At 38.0% G+C, this 24,914-nt stretch overlaps 1 protein-coding gene across 4 annotated transcripts in view; it reads right to left on the reverse strand.

Annotated features, from left to right (window-relative positions):
- Nucleotides 1-24,914, reverse strand: part of VTI1A (vesicle transport through interaction with t-SNAREs 1A) — a 256,556-nt gene that overhangs the window by 131,514 nt on the left and 100,128 nt on the right. The window lies entirely within an intron of this gene.

Consider the following 24,914-nt stretch of genomic DNA (forward strand, 5'->3'; position numbering starts at 1 on the left):
CAGTGCTAGGGTAATGGTTATACTTGATGATATTAAAGGTCTTTTCCAGCATTAAAAATTCTATGATTCTAAGTTGAGTCTCCTTGGAATGGCCATAGCACTTCTTTCCCCCAAGCATTCTATCACTTCATCAGGAGTTCTTCAGGAATAAAGTTCCAGACCATTGCAGGTAAGAAGTTCTCTAGACACCTTTTCATATTCTCCCACATGCTGTGCCACCCATTGCCATCCCCTCACACAGCCTGGGCCATATTCCTAATTGGATTTGTTAACCTTAGAACCAAAGCATTATTCCTAGGAAATACCAATAGAAGTATTTTAACTACCCAAGGATGTTCAAGGTACTCAGTCTTGCAAAGAGAAAGAAAACATCACAGAGGAAGGTAGCAAAGGTGCCATTCTGTAATTCTTCCACAAAAAAAACCCCAAAAAACAACAGAAACCAAAACTCAAAAGCAAACAAACAAAAACCAACAAAACAAACAAAAAAACCCCAAAAAACTTCAACTCAAAATTTCTGAGCGAAAAGATGACAGTTCCTACTTGTCTGCATGAGATGGCAACCAGAGTACTGCAGTGGCTTCAGTACAGAGCCCAAATACCAGATTAAGCTTAGGTCAGTGTTTTAAAAACAAATCTTCGAGGCCAAACATCACTAATCACTGCAGAACAGAGCAAATGGAAAACCCAACACCAATCTTCAACATGTACAGTGAAAAAAAAAGCACATGGTGTAGATCAGATAACCTAATATCAAGAACAGATGAATTGACATCATGACCCACAACCATTAACAGATACAAATCACTTCTAATATGCTCTATTCAATCTGTTATTATCTCAAGCCCTTTGAGCCCCACATTGGGTGCCATGGTTTAACCCTAACTGGCAACTGAGCCCCATGCTCACTTCTCTCCTGACGGGATGTGGGGGAGAATCAGAAGAGGAGGCATGAGAAAACTCAGGGATTGTAATAAAGACAGTTTAACAGGGAAAGCAAAAGCCACACACCCAAGCAAAACAAGGGATTGATTCAGGGCCTCCCACGGGCAGGCAGGTGTTCAGGTATCTCCAGGAGAGCAGGGCTCTATTGTGTCTAATGGACACTTGGGAAGATGAACATGGCTCTAAATGTCTTCCCTTCCTTCTCCCCTCTCAGCATTATGTGCAGAGCATGATAACCTAAGATATGGAATATTGCTGTGGTCAGCTGGGGTCAGCTGTCCTGGCTGTGTCCCCAGGTGTTTGTGCCCCACCAGCCTTCTCACTGGTGGTGCAAAGCAAGGAGCAGAAAGGACCTTATAATGTGTAAACTCTGCTAAGCAATATGGAAACATCTCCATATTATCAAGACTGTTTTTAGCACAAATCCAAACACACTCCCATACCACCCTAAAGAAAATTAACTCTATAACAGACAAAACAACATACAAGAAGTTAAGACATTGGTGTATTCACAGGGTAAGAACAGAGTTAATACTGAAGGTAGGAAAAAATAGATGAAAATCTAAGAACTCAATATAATTATTGCCTCTGACTTTTCACTCCTTTTGTGCTTCCATGGCCTGTCTGACAGTGCAGTTTCCTCAGGAAATACACACACTTCCTTGAGAGACCAGAACAAAGGGGTTCACCCCACGGCACAGCAGCCCACAAGACAGGTAAGTCTTAACATGGGAGCAGAATTAGAAAACACCAGTTTTATTGTGCCCAGAGAAGTTAACATTTTTCTGTACAGCTTTTGAGATTGTTCTTGGATGCTTCTCAAAGCAATTCCATTGCTGCCATAATAACACATCTCCCAACAAAAAAGTTTCCTTGCCAAGACTAAGTATGAGGACAGGAAGTTAATGACTTGCTGGAGATCTCCTAAAAAAATACACTTTGGGTTATTGGAAATAATTTCCCACTTAAATACTAATGTGACTTTTCAATATTTCTCCTTCTAAAATAATCTGCTACCCTAAGGCTCACGGTTTAGGATGCACACAATATTTCATCCTGCTCAAGACCTTTCTAAGCACCTTGGGAGTCTTCAAGCCAACCTTGTCTCATCCCAAGTATTGGAAAGACCAAAGAACAACTATTTTCAATACATCCCAAACTACTATGGAACAGCAGGTTGTGGGTGTTTATTTAAGTCTTTAAATGTGGTAAAACTCTTGCTAAACAAGTATCCCAAGACTGTCAGAACTGCACTTAGTGTGTAGCTTTGCCAGAGAAAGTCAAGTGTGCTGGTGCTGTAGTCAATGCCCTTCCTTCTCCAGCTGACGAGCACACATGTAGCTGTTCTTTTCCTTTGCCACAGTGCACATCAGTCAGTGGGACAAAAATACAAATAACACAATGAAATTAATAACACAAGGCTGCTTCCTAGTTCATTGCAATGAAACATGAAAAAGCTCCACTTTCACTCTAATTCTTACCTAATGTTCTTCATCACTAGCTCCGTACAAAGAGGTGAGAATCCTTATTTCCAATTTCCAGATAGGGAAATGGAGATAAAAAAAAAGAAAATGGCATAGCAAAGCACTCATTTACTACTAGCAGAGCCAAGAAATCAACTTCAATTTTCTGAATCATATTTCCAGGGGCCTGTTTGTTATAATACATCCAGAGATATTTTTCCCTAAAAATATCAACATAATTTTTCATATAAAATTTATGTAATTTAGATTTTTATACATGTTGAAAAAGTAATTTTAAGAAGCAAAATTAATACATGCCTCTTGTACAACACACTGCCAAACATTTTTAAAATACCACTGTGACATATTGCTGCAATCCAGGGATCTGGAATTTATGCTCTATTATCTTCTTTTTTTTTTTCCTAACGCAGCGCTCTATCTCCAACAAAACTTGAGTCCATGGCTTAAGTTTAGTTTCAAAGCTTTGGCTTCTATGAAGCATGTTTCTGAAGGATTTGATATCCAAGACATAGATGTAAATTCATGGAAAATTTAAAAAAATAAGAAAATAAATTAAAGGCTGTATGATTTCAAATGAGGTCCCCTTAAAGCTTTGAAATACTCCTCTAATGCAAGACCAGTGAATTACAGGCAGTGTCTGATGTCCCCACCCAGATATCTGGCCATGAATTACAGGATGCTCTTCTCCCAGAGAGCCTTTTAGCACTGAAACTTTCACCATAAGGAATAAATGACCACTTTTTTCCCACACATTGGACAATTTGAAAACAGATCTCATGCAACATCAACTCCAAGCACCCTTGTCTTGATCAGTTTCTGATTTCCAACACAAGCCAGTTTCGTGTCCATCCTGTGAGCTCCTTATTTCACCTGTGAATTCAGAGAAAAATGCTTTTTTCCAGAATCCAGCACTGCCAGCTGGATCTTTCCCACATCACTCATTCTTCCTTACTGACACCATAGACCAACATAAGTTTTACTATGGTTTCTATCAGTGTTTTGTAATTTGTTTACCCAGGACAGCTCAGCTCTGATGGAGCATCTGTTTTTCAGCAAGGTCTTGCTTTTGTTACCCAATTTTCCAGCTGGACTGACAGAGGCACAAAGAAGCCAAGTGACCTGCCTGGGTCAGACAGTGTCAGTGGCTTGGAACAGATTGGAGCCCACGATCTCCTGTCCCTGTACCCTGCACTAGACTTTTACAAGTTGCTCTGCACTAGAGATAAATGGTGTCCACTTTTCCTACTTGCAATACTTTCATAGTAATCCCCTGTTTCATTGATATGTTGTCTCACTTCTGAACGTGGGTTTAAGCTGTTTGGAGGTCATTGAGATATACAAAATGAAGCATTCAAGCCAAATTTTTCAGCTTTCTGGTCTCCTGATCCTTCTCTTGAACTCAATAACCTGGCAAACATTTCTGCATCAGGTGTTCACATTTCCTCTACGACTTCCTTCAGGAAGAAGGAATGCAACTCATTTGCCACCTGTGCTTTGTCAAATTCTAATTGTTATTAATTTTCCAGCTAACCACTTCCAGTGAGATTTCAGGCTATTTGCAGCTTCATTTATCATGGGATTTCTATTCCCATCACACAAATACAACCTACTATTTACAGTTATTACACAAAGATGCTTGTACAGACCTGGCCTTACTACTGTGTACTTTTAACTTTATAACTTTCAGGCTATAAACATGAAATTCCGGTTTTAACTACTACAGACCAGAAGCTACAGAACTCCAAAGCCAACTGGCTTTTCTGAGACCTTTAATAATTTTTTTAGGCTTTCTCAATCTCACTCGGATTGTTTGCAAAACTATGAGTTTCCTACTTTATAGAATTGAACTGAAAGTAAACTGGTTAAGGTTTGCAAAGATGGAAATTGTTAAAAAGCTATTCCACTGGGGGCATTTGCTTCCTAATATAGCCTCATTTTAAAATTCCAGCTGAACCACACTTTGCTTCAGACCCAAATCGGGTTTGGAAAAGTACACATGCTTTTTATCTCTAACAGGAATGTACTACCAGAGCACTGCTGAATAACTTCCTTTAAACTCTATTTTTTTGAATAAACCCATCGACCTAACGTCTTAAATTCCATTTGTATTTCAAACCAAGGATTATGAGAACAAAGGGAGCTTAATATTACTATTTCAATGATATTTCAGAATACAGTACATACATAATGGTACCTTGGTTATTCATTAAGCCAAATCTTTACTAAGTCTCAAAATAGCCTTTTGTTTCATAAATGGTAGGGTTTTCTTCCTTGAGAATAATTGGATTCACTATTACTAGCTAACGAAATATCTGATTTGAAGCAAGCAGATGTAGGAGGTAGATGTCTGGCTATGATATATCAAAATTTACTTCAGAAACAGCATAGCCTACCTGAAAGTACTAATGCTCCTTCTATTACCTTTAGTCAAATTCACTTTCATAATCACACTGGCTTCTCTAGGAAAAAAGTCTATTTGCTAAATTTGTATCTTTGTTTTTTCGATGTCATTCAAGAATAAATACTTACATTACTAGGACCAAAACCAACTTAAATTGGTTAAAAATACCCCTTCATGCTAAGCCTACTCACTCTCCTTTCACTCACAACATAATGTATTTTTACACATATACATGCAATCCATAAATATCACACACAGCTTACTTCCTTTAGCAAAATTCTGCCAACACTTGACCGTTAATTTATGATTCCTGTTATCATGGTTTTCCTTAAACTCTTTTATTTACATCACTAATGATCTTGTCATGTAGTTGTCCAGTTTATCAAGCTCACTAAAGCCCTCCAAACACACTGTCTCTAGCAAGGAATTTTTGCCCTGTCAGGTGGATGGACAAGAATTCTCACCAAAGTCACTCATCACTCATTCTCGTCTCTCCACAAAGGCAGTTTCTGAAAAAGCACAACTTCTATCCAAGAATGCTTAATTGCAGAAGGACCCTCTCAGCCCTCCTTTGCAAACATTGCAGGTTTGCCTGTGCCTTCAGCTGGGCTCTCTGTTAGTATTTACATAAACCACAGGTGTCTGACACTGTCACACTTCACAGGTTAGTGGGCATGAAAGAGCCTGGATCCACAGCACTCAAAGGCAAGGCAAATATCTCATAATGCACCCCAAAGGAGATGTTTTTATGTACTTCTGTGATTAGAGAACTGTACTTTTGAGTGCAAGTTGTTCTCTGCACATCTCACATCCTACTTTGAGGGCTGTGACAAGAAATGTTGAGTATTAAGTGAATATCTACCTATTTCCACATCCCTCTCATACTTTAAAGGTTATAGGTAAGGGGTCTTTGGGTCGTGTCAAAAAATATAAGGCAAACCATAAATGTTTTTCTTGGGGCAAGAGGTGCTCAGGGAGTGACAGCAAACTTTCATTCTTTTGGGAGACAGAAGGAAGGCAGTGTTCAATTAATAGGCATATGAAGAGTGGGTGGCATGGCTGGGTGTGTAGTTATTTCTTCCCAGAAGCAAGGTTATTCAGTAGCTAGACAGACATGTAAAGGCTGGTTATGATACTATAAAGGCACCAGGGCTCCTGCAGAGCTAGAATTACAGGGTTTGTGTGCGAAGAAAGTAGGGCCTGAAGGATATGAGGTATTTAGGAGGAAGTAAGGGTGTAAATGCTATTTTGGACTTTGTTTTAGAATTCTTGGAACCAAAGAGGAGACTAAAATGAAAAAAATGCTTTGGGGTGAGGGTTTTCCATAAGAGCTGCTTCTGCATGCAATTTTAATTTGAGGTGGCTCAAGCACTGATGAAATACAGCAAGCTTAGAGCATGAGTTAAAAATAATGAATAATGTAATACATGCTGAAAAATGCCTCTATTCTGTTGTTTTACACACTGTGCAAACATTTGCACTTTTCACTTCACTTCTTAAAATCCTTCTTTCCTGTGGCTAAACCTCTAAGATCAGAAACACTGTGAATAACAGTATTAGCCAGAAACCCGATGATGTCAAGGTAGATGTGGTAATTCTTGGTTGGACACTGGGTTTCTTTGCAGCAGAATCACTCTCAAACCTCCTCAACGTAATTGTGTAACTCAGTCTAACTAGGTTAATCATACTTTATCCAAGGGATAAAAAGTTAGTCCCTGCCTTAAACAGCTTCCTTGACAAGTTGGGAAACACAGGCACAGAAAGACTGGGAAGCTTTATGCACAATAATGAAAAGCTTCATAGTAGATCTAGAACTGAAATAATTCTGTCAAGATCCAGGTCTTGATTCTTTTTCCCTGTTCCCTACAGTCATATTATTCAAGCCAGCCTCAATGGGGTCACTCTCATGGATAAAGGATCTATGGGAGATCTGTGCTCCCCTGGAATGGCAAAAAGATGGGAAATGCCCTGTGCCATCTCAAGTGGCCACTGTTCTGTTCTGCTGGGCAACTGAGCTGTGCCTTCAAATGTGTCCAGTCCTTTTCCAGTTAGTTCACAGAATTAACCCACCCCATTACTCATGTGGTTTGTTTGAGCCTAGAGAAACTTTTCAAATTATCTGTCCGTACTTGCTGTGACTAAATGGTAATTAAACCATGGTCTCTTCATTCTCAACTATTTACTAGGCCCAACAACTGTTATTTACAAAATCAACATGTTCTTGTTAAAAGCTTAACCACTTAATCCCTGATACCCTTCCTTCTAAAGCTACAGCATGTGTACCAACACCAAGAATTCCATACATTCATTACTTCACTTTCATTCTCTCTGTTCCAGGATGAATGAATCAATGCAGAAGATGATGAGACTCCATGACATATTTGGAGTTGGACTTCATGATCTTTAGAAGTCTCTTCCAACATAAACTATTCTAAAATTCCATATTTGCAATCCGACTTTGAATTTTACATCAACAATTGAACAAAATTAACTTCTAAATAAAACCAGGAATATGAATAACACTGGGAAATTAATTCATAGCCTCACACCTTGCCTGCAATTGTGCATACACTGAACCATTCTCAGACATCCCAAATGGTTTGAAAAATAGCTTGACAAAGGCAACAAAGCTCAAAACTTTTAGTTGGTAAGGACTGGTTTGTCCCCACTGTCTTCAATGCAAACCTGCCAATTACAGCAGATGAAGATCCAGTCCAGTCTCCTCTCCTAGAAAATTTTCACTCTTCAAAATGCACTGCTATAGGCAGTTATTTCTGCAGATCCAAACCCTTGCATTCAAGATGCTCAGAGACTTTATATTTCCTGCTAATGTATTCCTTGGGGAAGTTACTATCCCCTAAACACCCCATAGTTATTGTTAGGAAATCATTAACCCACAGCTCTTTTCAACTCTTGGTAATTATGATGTTAAAAAAAGGGAAAGTTTTGCTGCTAACAGTTGCAACGATGTATTTGTTTGCCACATGCAATGGAAATCTGATAGACAATGTCTGTGCACTCCATCTGTTACACTGGATTGATCCGCTGATGAGATTCTTTTTAGAAACCTGCTTACCCCTGCTGGTGCTGCAAGCTTGAAAGAGAAAAAACACTTTCTTCTCCTTGTTCTCTTGTGTGGTGGTCGACCCTGTCTTCCTCTCCATTAGAACCCATCCTGCTGCCACAGATCTCACAGGATTTATATTGTTTTGATTCCTTTCAAACACTGTCTTGTTACCAACATCTGACAACAGTCTCTTGGGCTATCATGATTTTACAAACTGACCAGGCCTATAAGTCTCCATAAATCCCATGTGGATACAGACCTGTGAAAATGTCTTTAACTATCCACTAAAGTACACAGTAGCTCTTTTATTATATAAATAGTCATGGGTGTTCTATACTTACACGGAGGAAGAAGTTGTATTTTGGGGAGGGGGGGAAGGAGGGAAGTGCTTGAAAACTCTGCCAGCAGAGGTTGTTCTCTCAGCACTCATTGCACATCACTGAACCCATTTGCTCACGGCGCTGCCTGACAAGGACACCATGGGTGGTCTTCAGGCTCCCCACCCCCTCCATAACAGCGGTGAAAAGCCACAAAATAGTGACTCAAATTTAGGCATGACCACACATGCTGGTTTCTCACAGAGTCGGGGAAATTTTAGCAACAATCAGTTTAAACAACAATACCCAGAAAAACAACAATGCAAGGACGTATCTACAACAGGAAAACTGAAAACACGTTGAGTATGGAACACTTGAGTATGTAATATTCAAGATACAGCAAGACACAGTTTTAATGAAATGTTTTAGCACCTTGGCCTTGTGGATAAATGTAAAGCTCACAGTCTGTGTGTGCATGTGCACAGGTATGTATGTGTACAGACAGACAGGCATTGAGTCTTCTTCACAGCAAGTGAAAGGGAAAATCTGACTGTGTTGGAATCGCACAGGCTGTATCTAACTTCCCTGTTTAAATAATAGCACCAATAAATCAAACTCCTCGCAGCGTCACCAACCCACCTGAGCTGCTGCATTACTTTAAAACCAACCTGCTGCTTGCAGGAACAGCCAGGACCAGGTTGCTGCCAAACCCAACAGCTCCCTTGGGGAGCCAAACGATGACTGGGGTAGGCGGGGAGGAATCAAATGGTTAATAGCTGGGCTGTTGCTTTTCCCCAGCGCAGCAAGCTGAGCCTAATTGATGCTGACGCGTGACAGACTCGTGTGTACAGTATTGCCCGGGCTGCGAGTGAAGCTGCTGACAGAGGGTAAATGGTGCATGGCAGCTGGTCCTGCCCTGGCCTGGCATGGCAGAGCACGCACACACTGCCTGTCAGGAGATATCATCAGGGCTAATGAAGGGCAGCCCGCATTTTTAAAATTCTTCTCACTGAGTTTTGGATCAGGCTTTGCACCGTGAAGCCTTCTCAACCTTTTAGTGCTTGGTTAAGGATATGTGACACTTATTTAAAAATTAATGTGGTCTAATCAATTTAAAGTTGGGAAACTAAAAGCCAGTGCACTTCTGTTTGAGAAAGAAAAGAGTGTGGATGCGAGTGTGTGTAAGATGGAAAGATATGGCAGGGAAAGAAGAAGAGATGGAGAGGACAGAAACAAGCATTTTTGCAGTTACTAAAGTGATAACATGGAAGTACCACCAATTTGTCTGACTGCATTTCAGTGGTCTGTACAGATCTTTTTAAAACAAAAAGGAGTGCATTTCTAAAAGGTTTGCTAAAAAGAAGTGATTCCCTACAAACAACAAATGCTTCCTCTTTTCCTAAATCCCACTGTCTGAAATTGCAGCTGAATAATTGCATTAGCACCCAAAAATGAGAGAAATTCTGCCCTCCACTTCTTAGGAATAAAGAATTAAATGCAGGAAAACAGAATCAGGATAAAAGAGACCATCTGAGCAACCTACCTGATTACTAACTTCAAATCACAAGCAACAGCTTGGTTGGACCCTCAGTTCTCAGGAATCTCTGATGGTTTCACATTCCTTTCTGTTATTTTGCATGGTAATAAATGACAGAGCTATTTCTGGCTTTGTTTTTTCTGAAAAAAATCTGCTTATAGACAAATGGAAAATCCACATGCAGAAGACTGTCAAGACTTCTCATGTATTTCACTGACCAGTGCAGAATCATTTCTTGCCACAAATCCCTGAGGGCTTTATGCTGGTTCCAAAAAATCTCTGGCATTTTCACAACTGACTTCAGGATTTCAATAGTTATTTTCCATGCCAGTAAAAAAAGTGCTTGATTCTCATCTAACCTGGAATGGCTTATCCCCTGACAGTCACTATTAGTTTATGTGGAATGGTCTCTGCATTTATCAGAGAGAAAGGATTTATGTTCTGGAGAGACTGACCCTCTTTTCTATCTCTGTAAGTCAAAAGGAGAAACTTGGATAATTTTAGAAAAAAAGACATAATGTTGTCACTCCTTGCCACTGCTTTAGCTCTTGCAGTTATGTCTTTTTTTCCAAACTGTTAGTATGCAGAGCAGAGGGAAAAAGACACCATCTGAACTACTACATTTAAGAGGGACATAAAGGAAAAAGGAAAAAAACCAAACAACTTCCTCATTCAAAATTCAAATTCCTCATTCAAAAACCACAAACTGCTACATGTAGTTGGTAAATAAAAACTCCTATTTTTAGGTTTATCAGTTAACTTAGGAAAAAGTTAACCTGACCTTGGCAAGTACAACAGATCATAAAGAAGAATCACACTGAGAAACACAGAAGAGAAGTTGACCATAGCTTTCACCCTCAGAGTGGTAATTTGCTCATTGAAAATGCTTGTATTAAAGAGACACTGGAGAAACAGAAAACAATGGCAGAAGGTACAAAATGAAGCACCTTGCTCTCACTCTGATGCAACCTTAAAACAACACAGCTTCACTTCCCAGAAGTGTCTCTAGAGAGAATGCCACCTTTGTGTAAAGCAGTATTGCAGAGGATAATTTTTTATCAGATTGGCTGATAAATTTGGGGTAAGTAATGGAATACAAAAGTATTACTCATGCCTCTAAAGCTGAACTATCACGTCAGCAGGTTAACGTGGTGATAAGCAGATTGCTTCTACTGGATGTAAGAAAAGTTGTGCTAATAAAGGGTGGTAAAATATTTTCAACTGGGTATTCAGTGTAATAATTAGTAAGTATTAAGTAATAACAATTAAAAACTTATAATAAATTTAAAAATTCCCAAGTAGTTAAAACTTTTGTTTTATGCAGTTTGATTAAAAAATCGTTGTAATTCACATTTCTTTACTCAATTTCACATTCTATTCCTTCCATTACAGGATGAGTATGACAAGACTTCATCCCATATTTGTAAAGAAACAGAACCATACATGATTATACAGTAAACAAAATATACAAATATATTTTACTTTCTACTTCCAATACTGTGATAAGAGATAGTTATCAATAAAAGTAATTTTTATTTTTTTAAAAGATGCATCTCTGTAATAGTAATCACCAAAACTTCTTAAGAGATCTGATCTCTGTCCAGATTTAAATAACAAAGTGATTTTGTTTTGGTTTGGTTTTTTTTAATTCCAAAGAGAGGAACACCTGGGGTCCATATAAAGGCCAGTAAACTGTATAAAAGCACTTCATCAATTTTGAACAATCTGCTTTTATGGCCAGTCTGTAATTTAGCTTAGTGAGAAAAGGCTGCAGTGTCACACCAGTCTTGCACTATCCAAGTTCATGCTGTACTGCATGATTCTGCAAGTCTGGTTGAGGAAATAATCTGTTTTCTAAGGAGAGAATAATTACTCTGTTTGACACCTTATTCTAGAGTTCAATAAATTTGTGCTCATGAAACTACTGCCTATAAAGATTCAAAATGTGAGCATTTGTACTAGATTTGAGGACATGTCAGCATGGTATCAAAAAACAATTTTGTAACAGAAGAATTATTGCTACTCACAAGCAGTATTTGTAAAGCTAGATGTTGAGCATGGGAAGGGTAAAATTTGATTTAAAATTATATGCCTGAAAATATATGTATATGTGGAGACACACTCAATGATCTACTTTTATGATTGTGTGTGCACGTGTGTATTTGTGTACATGTATAAACACAGGTGATTTATTTGAAAAACTGGTTCTATTAAATTTTTGATTAAAAGAAACTCCATACTAACTGTTGCACCTTGGATTTTACAGAAGCTTTGTTTGGTTTCAGCTGTGAAAAAGCCGCTGCTTTACTCTGAGGACCTCTCTTACACACATTTTAAACTGGTCAAGTCCAAAAAAAACAAGAGAGATATTTGTGTGCATCAGGACTGTAAGATCAGGCCTTTTATACTCAGCTAATTTACGGACTTGCACTGTGCTGGTGTGTAAGTATATGTGGGTGCATAAACTATTTAAGTGCAAATTGCCAGAATGTCAGCAAATTACTGTCGGAGCTGCAAAGCATTTACATACCTCAGGCATGAGCAACCAATTGGAACTTTTAATCTTTTAACAAGTTACTGCTCAGTGACATAATAATGAATAAAATGAAGAGTAATGAAGTTGACCATAAAGCTTAGCAAATAAACATTGTATACAAATATAACAATTCCTGACTAGCTCTGCACACAGAATCTACTCCTGCTTTACTTCCAGTTACAATATCTTGTGCCAAAGCAAGTAACATCTTCCACCCACTGCTTTTAGCAATACTGTTATTGGCTTTTTTGTAGATCACTATCTGCTGCCCTCACCATGCTGGGATTCACCCTCATTAATAACCTGTTCCCCTGCAGATAGCTTTATCTTTCAGTATCGTTCCAAGGAAGTTTTAGAAGCTTCCTTTTCTCAATATTTCTGTCAAGGAAGTTGTGGAAATCACCCTCAGGATTACTGACAGAAACTTTCATTTGTTTGAAATCTGAATGTGTAGCCTGGGTTATTGGCACTGACAAGGTCAGAGACCAGACTCTATCCTTATTCTCACTTCTACCAAGACTCCACGATTAAGTCACCTAAAATAAAATTCCATTTCTGTCAAAAGACAGGGCAAACCACTCACAAGAGCTGCAAAGATGACTGACCATTCATGGTCTTCTACGGGTAAGAAAGAAGTGTGTCTAATAAGGTAATATAGCTGGAGTATCTTTTCTAATTGTGCCTGGCACACCCTAAATTCATCTCATTTTTGTACGTAGAGCAAGTCTAAAAGGTATCAGGTTCAATTTTGTTGAAGTCAAACTTGGTTCAGTCATTTCCTATAGTTCAGATAACTACAAAGGCAGGTGAGGATCTACAGAATAAGCAGTAGGATTCTGCATTAGGCTCCAACAAGACAACAACAGAAACAAAAAAAGGCAATGATGGGCACAAGTCACTGCTGAGTGACAAGCCTTTGAGGCAGAAATCCACTTCCAATTGAAGTCCTATCAGAAAAATGAACACAAATATTCCTTCCACTGACAGCCAGTAGCTGAGGGAGCGGGGCTGAGGACAACAAACATGAACAAGGAGAGTGTTAGAGGCTGTTCTTGCAGGATGGGAACTATGGTGGAGCCTTGAAGGAAGCTTGAATTGATGTTGTCTTTGTGGCTTTGCTCTCTGTAAAAAGAGAAAACTGCCTTTTCATGATACGAATAAGGATTTTAAACAGTATTATATTAAAAGCTCTGGGGAGGGTAACTGAAAAGCAAACATTTACCTTTTACTTATTCCTACAATGAAATAGCATGGTAACATGACATTACTGCTCCAAGGTAAATATTTACTTGTTAGTGTTGGGCTCTGCACAAAAATATACCTACCTTCCCCACCCAAAATGATTTGCATTCTCTATTACCAAGACCAAAACAACCACCCACCCCACAATTCCCAGTTTAGTACACTACATATACTTCTTGACCTATACTGAGATGCTAAAACATACAGAGCAATGTTTGGGGCTCTGAGAATGCAACTCCCAGTTCACACACCTTGGATAACAAACTGGGAATGTGTGATGACAAAAGCAAAGGAGGAAGTTTCTACTTCCAATCTCCAGCCAAATGAGTATTACCTGTGAACAATCCACAGCACAGCACACAGTACACAACACCACAATGAGGGCTGTTATCTTTTCCCCATCAACTTCTACTCTTATTTACTTGTCACTCTCACTCCAGGAAAAAACAATATCCAGATGAAAAGGAAATCAAGTATTGTAAATAAACTCTTTATGATTTCTTATGTATTTGGCAAATAATTTTGTACCATTTTAGCAAAGGTTTGAAACTTCACAAAGCCAGGACACACAGTTCTTCATGGGGAGGAGCCTTTGCTTATGCAGTATTGGGGGATATGGTTTTTGAAAGTTTGAAGAGTTTATTTTAATTCTATAATTTGCAAATACAAATTTAAATTTTATCTATACCACAGCACTCCAAATACTGTGAGGTTCTTTGTGCTAAGCCAGCTATGAAATTTATTGAGAGTTTTTAATTTTGCCTTCATTTAATCTTTGGCTTAAGCAAACAAAAACTGTTTCATTTTGGTACTCAGATACTTTAGCTTGAGCTACTGTGCTCTCATTTTCCTATGGGAGGAGGAGCAGAGAAAAGAGAATTTTTATCTATAAATATCTTGAGAACAGGTCTGCATGGTAAATGATTTAAGTGATTTAAGATGCTACTGTGTGATTCCCACCTTTCTTGCTCCATGTACCTTGCTAAGGCTCCTGCTTTCCTGTGGGCAGTACCCTCATCATGACAGCAGAGATGGTAAAACATGTGTGAGCATTCCTCATATGGCAGAGGCAGGGATCAGACAAACTCTCTGAAACTTGGCTCACGAGACACAGAGACTTTTGGAAAAGCTCACAGTTTCTTTCCCAGAGTTTAGACTCTTTGGACATGATGAGCCAACTGCTGCACAGTGACATTTTCTCTGCCAGATCTGACTAGAGTGGCTGAATTCAAGGTCTTATCTTGTCATCAGATCAGTGGAGTGGATGTGATGGATCATGGAACTGCATTACCAGGAAGCCAAACCCCTTCAGAGTTCCAGCTGCAAGACTCTACATTACCTGCAACTACCACAGAGCCAGGTAGCAATTTAGGAAAATAAAGGTTAAGATCTCAGCAGAATGAATAGTTCAACATTGTTTGGCAACACTGAAAAACCTAATTTCAAGATTTCCAAACAATCCAGAGCATTCTAGAGTTTCCAAGCCAAAACTCTAAAGAGCTTGCTTTTCAGTGAAGGAAAAAAAATACAAATTCAACCATCCATTCTCATTTGAAATAAAAATGGGTGAAATCACGGCATTTCCCAAGAAAAAGCATCACTGCTTACAAGCTTCAGGAGTCATACATTTAGAAGAAACTATAAATTGATGCAATTCTTGCTTTGTATTTCTGAAGTTAATAATTCCTACAGCCAGATCCACCTGACCATTAGTGCCCTACTACAGTCCCAGAATTGCTGCCTTCCCTCACAGTAGCCAAATTACTGCTTCATGTCTTTCTAATGTCCTTTGAGTGCTCAGGATCTCAGAGTAACAATCAGAAATACACACAAAGGCGTAAAAGGAAAAATGGAGCTACCAATCATCAATGTCAGGCAAAGAAGGAAAAATAGAGAGCAATTAATATTTGGTTACATGATAACACTGTCTCCTCTTTGTTTCATATTAAAAAAAACAAACCCCAAACCAAAATAAAGCCACTAACAGAACAGAAAAAGTAAACACTTCATTACTCAGTTCCCTTGATATCAACAAAATTAAACTCCTGTGGAGCATTTTGATGCAAAAGTATTTTTCAGATATGAGACTGGCAAACTTATTTATCCTTCCAATGCCAAAAATACTTTTTTTTTCCTAGGAACAGGGCTATATCACATTTTTTATAAAAAAGCTTTTGTATTTTGTAATTTTAACTGGCAGTTTTAATAGTAAAAATAAACATTTTGAATTAATTAAAACTCAAGTAATAATAAGAAAAATAGTGAGGAAAGATATTAATTTATAAAGTCCTATAATCAAGCTTATGAAGTTTGGTGCATCAGAAAGATTTCCTTGAATAAATTCATTGTATTTTTAAAGAGAGAAGTTTCAGAGAACATAGTAGTTAGTAAATATTTAAAACCTTTGTGGTAAAAGCTCAAACCTCAAAATAACAAGGAAATGACAACTGTTTATTTTTCTCCACATAAAACTGAAAGTTATTGTAAGGTCATTATAATGTAAGCCTGTTTTCTCTTTAAGAAGTAAATAATTACACCACTGATTTGAGTAGACCTGCCAGTAAGTCTACATGTGGTTAAGTCAGATAGACTGATGCTGCTCTAAAATTGGCAAGTAGCTGCTCCCACAAGCTATTAAGCAACTCTGAGGTCTAGGTAGCTCACAGCACTTTTATCATATGTCTCTCAACAGAAAAGAGAAAAAAAACCCCCCCACATTTAGACTACAGTTCTTGTGCAACCTTTGAACACAGCTCTGCATATTCCATGATAACACAGAAACAGAATGGGATGCAGTCTTCAGTCAATGCTATAATATTTAACTGCAACATCTAAGCTTTCTGCAGAAATGTGCCTCTGACTCTTGTGGTCACAAGGAAAACCTTCATGGATATGAAATGAAAACAATTTGCAAAGATATGATGATGTTCTGGAGCTTGCCAACAGCCTGAAATAATGATGGCAATGCCAGTGCAAAGAAGATTGCGTTAAATTAATGGCAGTAATCAAAACAATGGACTGTTGGCTGTTTAACCACTACTTTAACCACGGCTGAGTTACAGATTTTAGCCCTGCCATCAGTATGTGTTTCATCCCACCTCTTTAGGCACCAAGACCTCAGCTGGTGGAGCTGTCAATGCTCCAACCTTTGCTGATGAAATTCTGTAACACAAACTGTGCAGCTGCAGTACCCTCTACACAGACAGCACGTGGCAGCAAATGTCCCATACAATCAATACCTTCTGATATTTAGTTGAGTAAAACTCTTCATTTACTGATTTGAATAAATCTGTTGCATCACAGTGCCATGGGAGCTCAGGGGACACCACTGGAAATTCTAATCCAGCCCATTACAAGACAAATGCAACTTTGCCTGTGGCCAGTTCCCACCATCATTTCTACATCTGGGCTTCCACTGAAGGCAAAGAGAGCTCTGCATGGGGGACAGCAACAGAATATAGGTCACATCACCATTTGGGCTATGAATGTTTGCCCATTGTTAGTAAAACAATCTACATTTTCTTCCCCAAAGATAAAAATCAATCCAAGTATGAAGTTGCAGTCCAGATTAAAAACAAAACAAAAGTAGCTAAACCACTCACATCATGGGTCCTGCCTTGCAGCTGTGGGAGGGTTAGATGCCTCAAAGTCCTCTCTATAATACTGCTTAGCAAACAGAAAAAAGAAACCTGTATTCTGCTGGTGACAGGACTGCCATCAGCCCTAAGACACACTGAAGCTCCTTCTCTCAGGATCGCATGGAACAGCACAAACAAGAGGGAGCTCGGGGAGCTCTGACACACAGAATAAGGGGTGCAAGGAATGCAGTGGACAAATTTAGATGGCAGCACAATCAGACCTCCTCTGGAGGGTGTGCTGGCTGTAGATGGCAGAGTCAGCAGCAGGCTGAGCTCCACACAGAAACCCCAGCACACAGGCAGACAAAGCAGCTGGATGTTTGCAGCATTCCCTAAGGGATAACCCCTGCTAAGTGGTTCCCCTTCCCACTGAACTGTGTCACCCTCCTTCCCTGTACCATAAACACCAAGTACCCTGGGTCTCACAGTAAAGATTTCCCTGAGCTAGAGCCTAAAGGGAAATGTGACACAGGGAAGGTTGGCAGTAAATCCCAAACTCAAGACTTGCTCACTCCTTCAGTCACAGAACACTAACCTCTGCCAGGTCTCTGTTTTGTGGCACCTTTTCCACAGGTGAGACACAGAGTTCCAATGACAAGTGACCTCTGGTTAGAAATCCTAATGCTGAGGAACAGGGAAGCTGGAGGAACTGAACCATTTGTCCTTCCAGAGCACAGAAAAGCGTTTTCCCAGGGCAGAATATGAAAAATGCACCATTGTTACTTTAATGCTGGTTACAAAAAATGAGGTTTTAGCTCTTCCAATAAGTCAGGTTTTTTTCAGCAATAGAATGAATTAAAAGAATAAAGAAAAGCAAGATGATCAAACAATTGGAGATGATATCAAGTCAATTTAAAGCACAGAGGAAGACAAGTTTTGAAAACAGACTAAAATAAGCAGGAGGGGAGCTGCAAGAATAAACAAAAAATTATTTTGCCTTGAAGTCCAGTAGTAGTTTGACAATTTTAAAGGAAGTACTCATTTTCTTCTCTACAGTTTTGAAATAATTCTGCTAAATACCAAAAATATACATATATTTTTTAAAACTTCAGCTTTCTAGCAATGTGATGACACAGCACCTGAAAGGCTCAACCTGTATGTTTATTGAGTAACCACATCAAACTTCTGATATTTTTCCCTACTCTTTTTTGTTGCAAATGTGCCATGTAATGACAAATTTGGGCATAAATCTGACACAAACAAATAAACAAAATCAGTAGAACTACTCACAGTAGTAAAGCTACACAGATGTCTAAATATTTGCAGGTGTCTTAGATAATAAGCTTTCACAGCAGGAACTACATATCTGTGATTAGTTCACTAGTACACTTTACAATTTTCTAAATATATGTAATAATAAGGTTAACTCTGTGGAGTACTTTTGTTTGGCTCACTGTATTTAAATGCAGCATACATCTTCTGTATTTTATTTTCTTTGTACATTTTCCACTGACACACATGTATATACATATATAAAAATATTTATACATTCTACCTAGACACAAAGAAATATCTTCATGAAGGTTACATTCAGCCAGTAATGTATACTGGTCAACTACTAGCAACCACTCTTGTCCTAGAAAGTGTTTAGTTGCAAAAATGTTAATGAAATCCACAGAAACACTTAGGAACCAGGTTTTTAATCTCATTACCATATCAAGGAGCTCCCTGTTAATCACTGTCCAAATTCATTTGGATTTATTGCATCACAGTTATGCTTACAATTAAATGCCACAAGGTCCCAGTCAGATTAAACAAATGATTTTTCCTGTAGTCCTTACAGGACTAGTAGTGACAAATCACATGGAAGTAAAATATATCATAATTAATTAGCAGAGGCCCATAGATAACCTCTCCCACAAATCTCCATGGGCAATTTTAATAGGTTTCAATATTTAAATATAAAACCCTACAAAATTGCTTAAAAATTCAAGGAATACTTGCACTTATTATAGGTAACGAATATGTCAGTCATGTAATTTTTTATTACATAATTATTTCTTTAGGGATGTTAGAAACAAGTAATTATTTTCTTAAAAATGAATTGGCAGCAACTATTTTAAGCATGCCATTGTGAATGAAATATTATCAAATAATTGTTGTATTACTAACAACTGACTTACAGAAAAGAAGCATTTCCTTATCAAAGCACATAGCATCTCAGCATTGTAAGAAAATTTAATCTTCTTTACAGAAGCTTCAGTAAGCCAGTAAGAATTACAGGAAGATAACTGGTCTTAACATAAAATATGAACACCCGTATGAAGAAAAAGGGTTTGGCTTCTTTAGCTTGATTTCTAATAGTCCATGTTAGCTGCTCATTCCTCTTATATGTCTTAGGGAAAGTAACAGATGACAGCATTCCACAGACATGTTGGAAAAAAATATTCCTTTACAGAAAGAAATATTTTGTTAAATACTATCAACTGTTCATGGTAATCTCTCTGCTTAAGAAAAACCAAATTCTACCTAAACCAATTCAAAATAAGGTGATTCTGCCCCAGAATGGGAAGGCTACAATATATAAAACCTGACAAACAAAAAGCCCGCATTTATTTCCAGAACTAAGCTTTCATCTCAGTGATTTGGATTTGTTTATTGAGTAGAGACCCTGGTGTTCCTTCATAAAAATCCTCAGTACACTGTATTTTGTCTTCCTTCAGTCTCTTGAAAACATCAAAATGTCTCATTTCTCATTCATTCCTAATGTTCACTTAGGGGGATATTCAAAAATGTCTGCGCTAGCCCAGGAAGACTGGTCTCCTGACACTGGAGAGGAAGGAACCTAACTTAAAATAAATGTTTAATGATGAAATTATTGAACTGAGTTTAGCCTTGACATGTCTGCAATGTCGAAAGAAAGTCTTCAAGTTAAATAAGAGTTTGTAGAAAATACCAACTCTGAAGAAACTTTCAACTCTGGTTAGTAGCAACTTCAGCCTGTAGAAGACATTTACCTTGAGTCAGAAACCTGAGTTGAATCTCAAGTTATCTTGCTTTCAGTTATTTTGAGTTACTTAATTATGGTATCTAAACAATCTTTCTGAAAGAATCTCTTGGAAATTACACAAATTCTTTCATTTAGAAGCATCTCAATACTGACTCTTGTGTTGGGCACCAAAAAAATCCAACAGTGCAAGAAGAGAGGTGGGCACTTAGGGATATGAAATTTGTGGGACAACATCATGATACACTGACAGCAAGTAGGCTGTGAATGGACTATGCAAATGGTACCAGGGTCTACAAGTCAAAACGTCAGACAAAAGAACAAACGAGGAGAATTAATTTGTAAAGCCAGCCTCTATAAGAGGAACTCATAAATACACTGGAATTTGTAATATAGCTCTTCAGACTATTTGTGAAGAGTGAAAAAAATTATGTTTAAAATATACAGATGTATTTTATGAACACTACTTAATCTCAAGTCAAGTAGTAATAACAAGACTTTCAACAAACAGAGGTCAAAAAAGGAAAAAATGAATCAACTTGGAACAAAAGATAACATCATAAACTTAAGAACAAAAATTTCAGTCCATTATGCTCATTTCTGCTGCAAGGTAAATTTTCAATTAGGTACGTGTAAATACCTCAAAATGTAAAGTTCACTCAAGAGGTTTCAGCAAATTACCCTGTGTGTATTAAGTAAATTACCTGTTATTGTATAGATGAGGAGAAGGTCTGTACTCTGCCTTTCAGTGGCAGCTCACCGTTAGATTAGTCCAGTTCTAGCACGAAATCACACTCACAATATGTGAGCAGAGTTAATTTCTGTTGAGGTACTATGTGTGGAAGAGTAGCCAAAACCACTCTGTGCCAATGGAAGTAATCATCATTAGCTAAATGAATGTGCACTTAATCTCCTGATAAAGAGCAGGAGACAAGCACTGAGTTGGGGAAAACTCAGCAAGTACTTTAAAAGGCTGTTTCTGATGAGCTAGAAGATGGAAAGCTGATGGCATGATAAAACAAGGAGAGGTAATGCAATGGGAAGTCTGACTTAGGAAATATTTGCAGCAGCATTCAGAACGGAAAGAAATATGATAAAACAAAAAAAATGTTTCTGTTAATAACTGAAAATATCTGGGGATGTGTGGATGCACTAGATCTGGAAAATGTCTATTCTATTCATAGTAAGACCTAAGAGAGATCAGAACTGAAAATTGTGCCTGTCACTGAAGAGAAAGAAGCAATTGGCTTCCCCAGAAACACTGGTGGCCAAAATATTTGAAAATATTTAAGCTTCAATACATGAGAAAATTCTGAAAAAATCCAATCATTTTTGTTACTCACAACTCTATTTTAATCAAATCTGAAGAATTACTATGCTAAAAGCAAGCCCATCAATACAGCTGCGAATTACCACTACTAACTTTTACAGAATCAGTAATTTATTTTTAAGTTTCTGACTACAATCTGTAACATAAAATTATCTTTAAATAGTTTGCTCATCTTTGTTTTTTATTTACTTCTAGTAGCTATTCTATTATAGAAACCTGTGGGACTTCAAGATACACAGTTTTGTTTATGAAAGTAAAAAATAATAATGTATTTTTAAACTTGAAACATGAATAAATCAGTACATAATTGTTAAACCAAAGTAGCATCTAATCAGTTGCCTTTCACATCATAGCACTGACCCTAATCTCTGAGGCATAAATAAACATGCATTCTTTGTGCAAACTTTAATCATAAAAAAGAATGAAATATATTCCAACATAAATATTTCAGCAAATAGCCATGTGAAGGAGCATGAATGTTTAATTTAGACATCACCTCTGTCACTATCTGTTAGACATCACACCAGTATTTCTCCTCTGGGAATTCCAAAATCTAACCAAGTTTCCAGTGCCCAACTGAAAATGATATTCCTTCTTAGCCCCATAATACCCATCTTCATCTAGGAACATTAAAATATTTTAATATTTAGGGAAGTCCTTCTTTGAGGTTATCATGCCATGCTTGGTCAATCCATGTCTACTAATACTACCTACAAAGTCTGAATAACCTTCCAGTGCCTTGCTTAGGCTGGAAGCATCTTCCAGATATTCCTACCAAGATCAAGTAATTTTCTAAATTCCTCAACTAGAACACACCACTGTGGTCAATTTAAGTGTCTTCTGTTATACTGAACTTCCTATCATCTATTCAGGAACTTAGCCATGGCACATGAGATAGAAGAGACATGTTTTTAATACTGGCTTTCAAAGACTGGAGACATAAGCCTAAATGAAACAGACCAAGTGAAGAAAAATGCATGGTTTCCATATGCTGTGTCATTCAAGACAGTGATCCCCTCTCAACTGCCTAAAAGTGCTTTTGACCTATTGCCTCAACTAAACAACCATGTGATGACTCTTAATTGCACTTGAGCTATGGAACTGTTTGGGAATACAGCATGGAGGGATTTGTGGCTGCATGTCTGGAGACATGTGGATACACAATACATACAATAAATGTGTCTAAGTGGAAGGAAAAGTTATGTTCAGCAACTGAGTTCATTGCTCTGGGTACAAAAATAGTGTCTCATGAGCACTAGAAAGTTGCCCTTAAATAGCACCCTAACATTAAGGTTTTGCTCCTCAATCTCTGTACCCATTAAGTCTATGGAAAGGAATGAAAATATAAATCATCATCATTTTAAAAGCATATACTGCAGCACTTCTAATGTGACATTTTATCTTTAAAAATGAGCTTAAAATAGCCTGACTTAGAGGAGACACAACAGCACATAACCTCTTGCAGCTGGTTTGCAAGTGGTCTCATATTTTTCCTCACTGGAGCTAGTGAAGAATTAGCACTTCCCAGAACACATGGCCCAAGACTTAATGAAGTAACAGAATGTGAAAGAAAGCAACTCAGCAAAAGCTGCAACTGTGCCCTTTTCTCCTTTTCTCTGCTCACCTGCTCTCTTCTGAAATGCTCTGACAAGTGTTTGTCAGGATGGGATCTCTGTCCACAGCCTTACAATCACATTTCATTGTCTGGGTTCTTAGGCTGAACTTCAGGTGTTTATGGACTTCATCTTAACTCAGAATATCAGTATGGGAGGGTTGTTCATAAGAATGAGTAATTGGAGCTGGCTGCACATTTCTAATGAGAGAATTAATATATTGCTACATATGAAAAATGGATAATAGAATAGAGTTCAATAGAAAAAAAAAAATGGTAAAAATACAAGTCCAGTTCAGAAGCAGTCACAGAGCATGTATTCTATAAGCCAATACACACTGCAAACTGAAGTTCCTCCCAAGATCCTTTGAGAAACTTAAAAAAACTCTTAAAAATTAAAAGCCACAATTATAATACTTGAGAGGAAGACAGTAACATCAAATGTTAGAAAAACCCAACAGACTAGCTATCAGCCAATGTTCTGTGTAATAGCAATACACAGGATAAATGAAGATAACTTTAACATGGAACTTAATACCACCAGTGAAAACATCAGAAGGCCAATGGCCTCACACTGCCAATTTGGTCTTTCCTCATGGTTAAGAGAAAACCTCTTATTTTCCATTACAAAATCCAATGTGTCTATTATAACTTTCTGCCCAAATCCTAATCCCATTACCACTCAAAAAAATGTTACATGTCTATTTTGTGATGTAAAAACTAAAGGAATACGTGTTTTCACAAAGGATGATCATTCAAATTACCCACAAAGAAATGTTCAGCACATCAACAACCTTAATACACATCTGTGTATCTCACTGCATGAATATGAATAGACCCCACCATTATTATTCTTTGTTATTTTAATAGAAAACTTTAGTTAAACTTTCATAAACAGACTATGAAGCAATAAATTCATCAAGTGAATCAACAACAAAAAAAAATCCACATCATATCTTTGTCCTGTATTCGTAAATTACAATTCTGAGAGGCAGAAGCTCAGGAGAAGCTAAGACAATTTTTGGTCACAAATCACAGTGAGGAGAACACAGCGTTACCCCTAACAGGCATTGTTAATTCAGTAGTGTAACAGATCAGAACCAGTGCTTGTCTATATATGTAACTTGTGAATGAACAGCAGTTGTGGCCCTTACTTCCTAACATACTTATGGAACCTACTATAGCAACAGGAAAACCACAGTCAGTCCTGGCTGAAATAGAAACAGCTCATTTCCATGGGAGAAAAGGTACAAGAGCAGCTCACATGCTCAATGCAGAACGGGAAATGTGTACATATCAAATTGCAGTTCAAATCAATTATCTGTATGACACGGCATTAAATGACTTCCAAATTAGCAGAGAGCATCCTGAAAAAATCAGTCTAAACCCATCAGTGATGGGGTTTGAAGTTCTCAGAGTGTGTACATCTCCGGAGAGATCTGTGTCTATATTATTTCATTGCAGGGATTTATATTGAATCTGTCAGTGTATTTGGACACAGACCTCATAAACCTTAATCATATGGCTGCTGCCTTCTGTTCTGAGGGATGTGCCATACAAGGGAATAACTCACACATTTTGGAAGCTCTGACAAGAGCAGAGCATGTCTCTAAGTTGATGGGTGACTGCTCAGCAGCTCAGGAAGTTTACAGGCAGAAAGCAGCAACTTCACCTGCAAGAACCAGGTAAGTTGCCAGCTTGTTTCTGAATGACTTGTGCTGGATGAATTAACATATTTGAGATGTTTCTGGATTTCTGAGCAGCATGAGGTGCTTGAGGAAGGCCCTTCCCACAAGAGGGAAAGCTGCCACAGCACTTTGAGCAATGGCCCATATCACAAAATAACTTTCAGACTGGA

Source organism: Catharus ustulatus, chromosome 8 (genome assembly GCF_009819885.2).
Source record: "Catharus ustulatus isolate bCatUst1 chromosome 8, bCatUst1.pri.v2, whole genome shotgun sequence".
In the NCBI taxonomy this organism is placed as follows: Eukaryota; Metazoa; Chordata; class Aves; order Passeriformes; family Turdidae; genus Catharus; species Catharus ustulatus.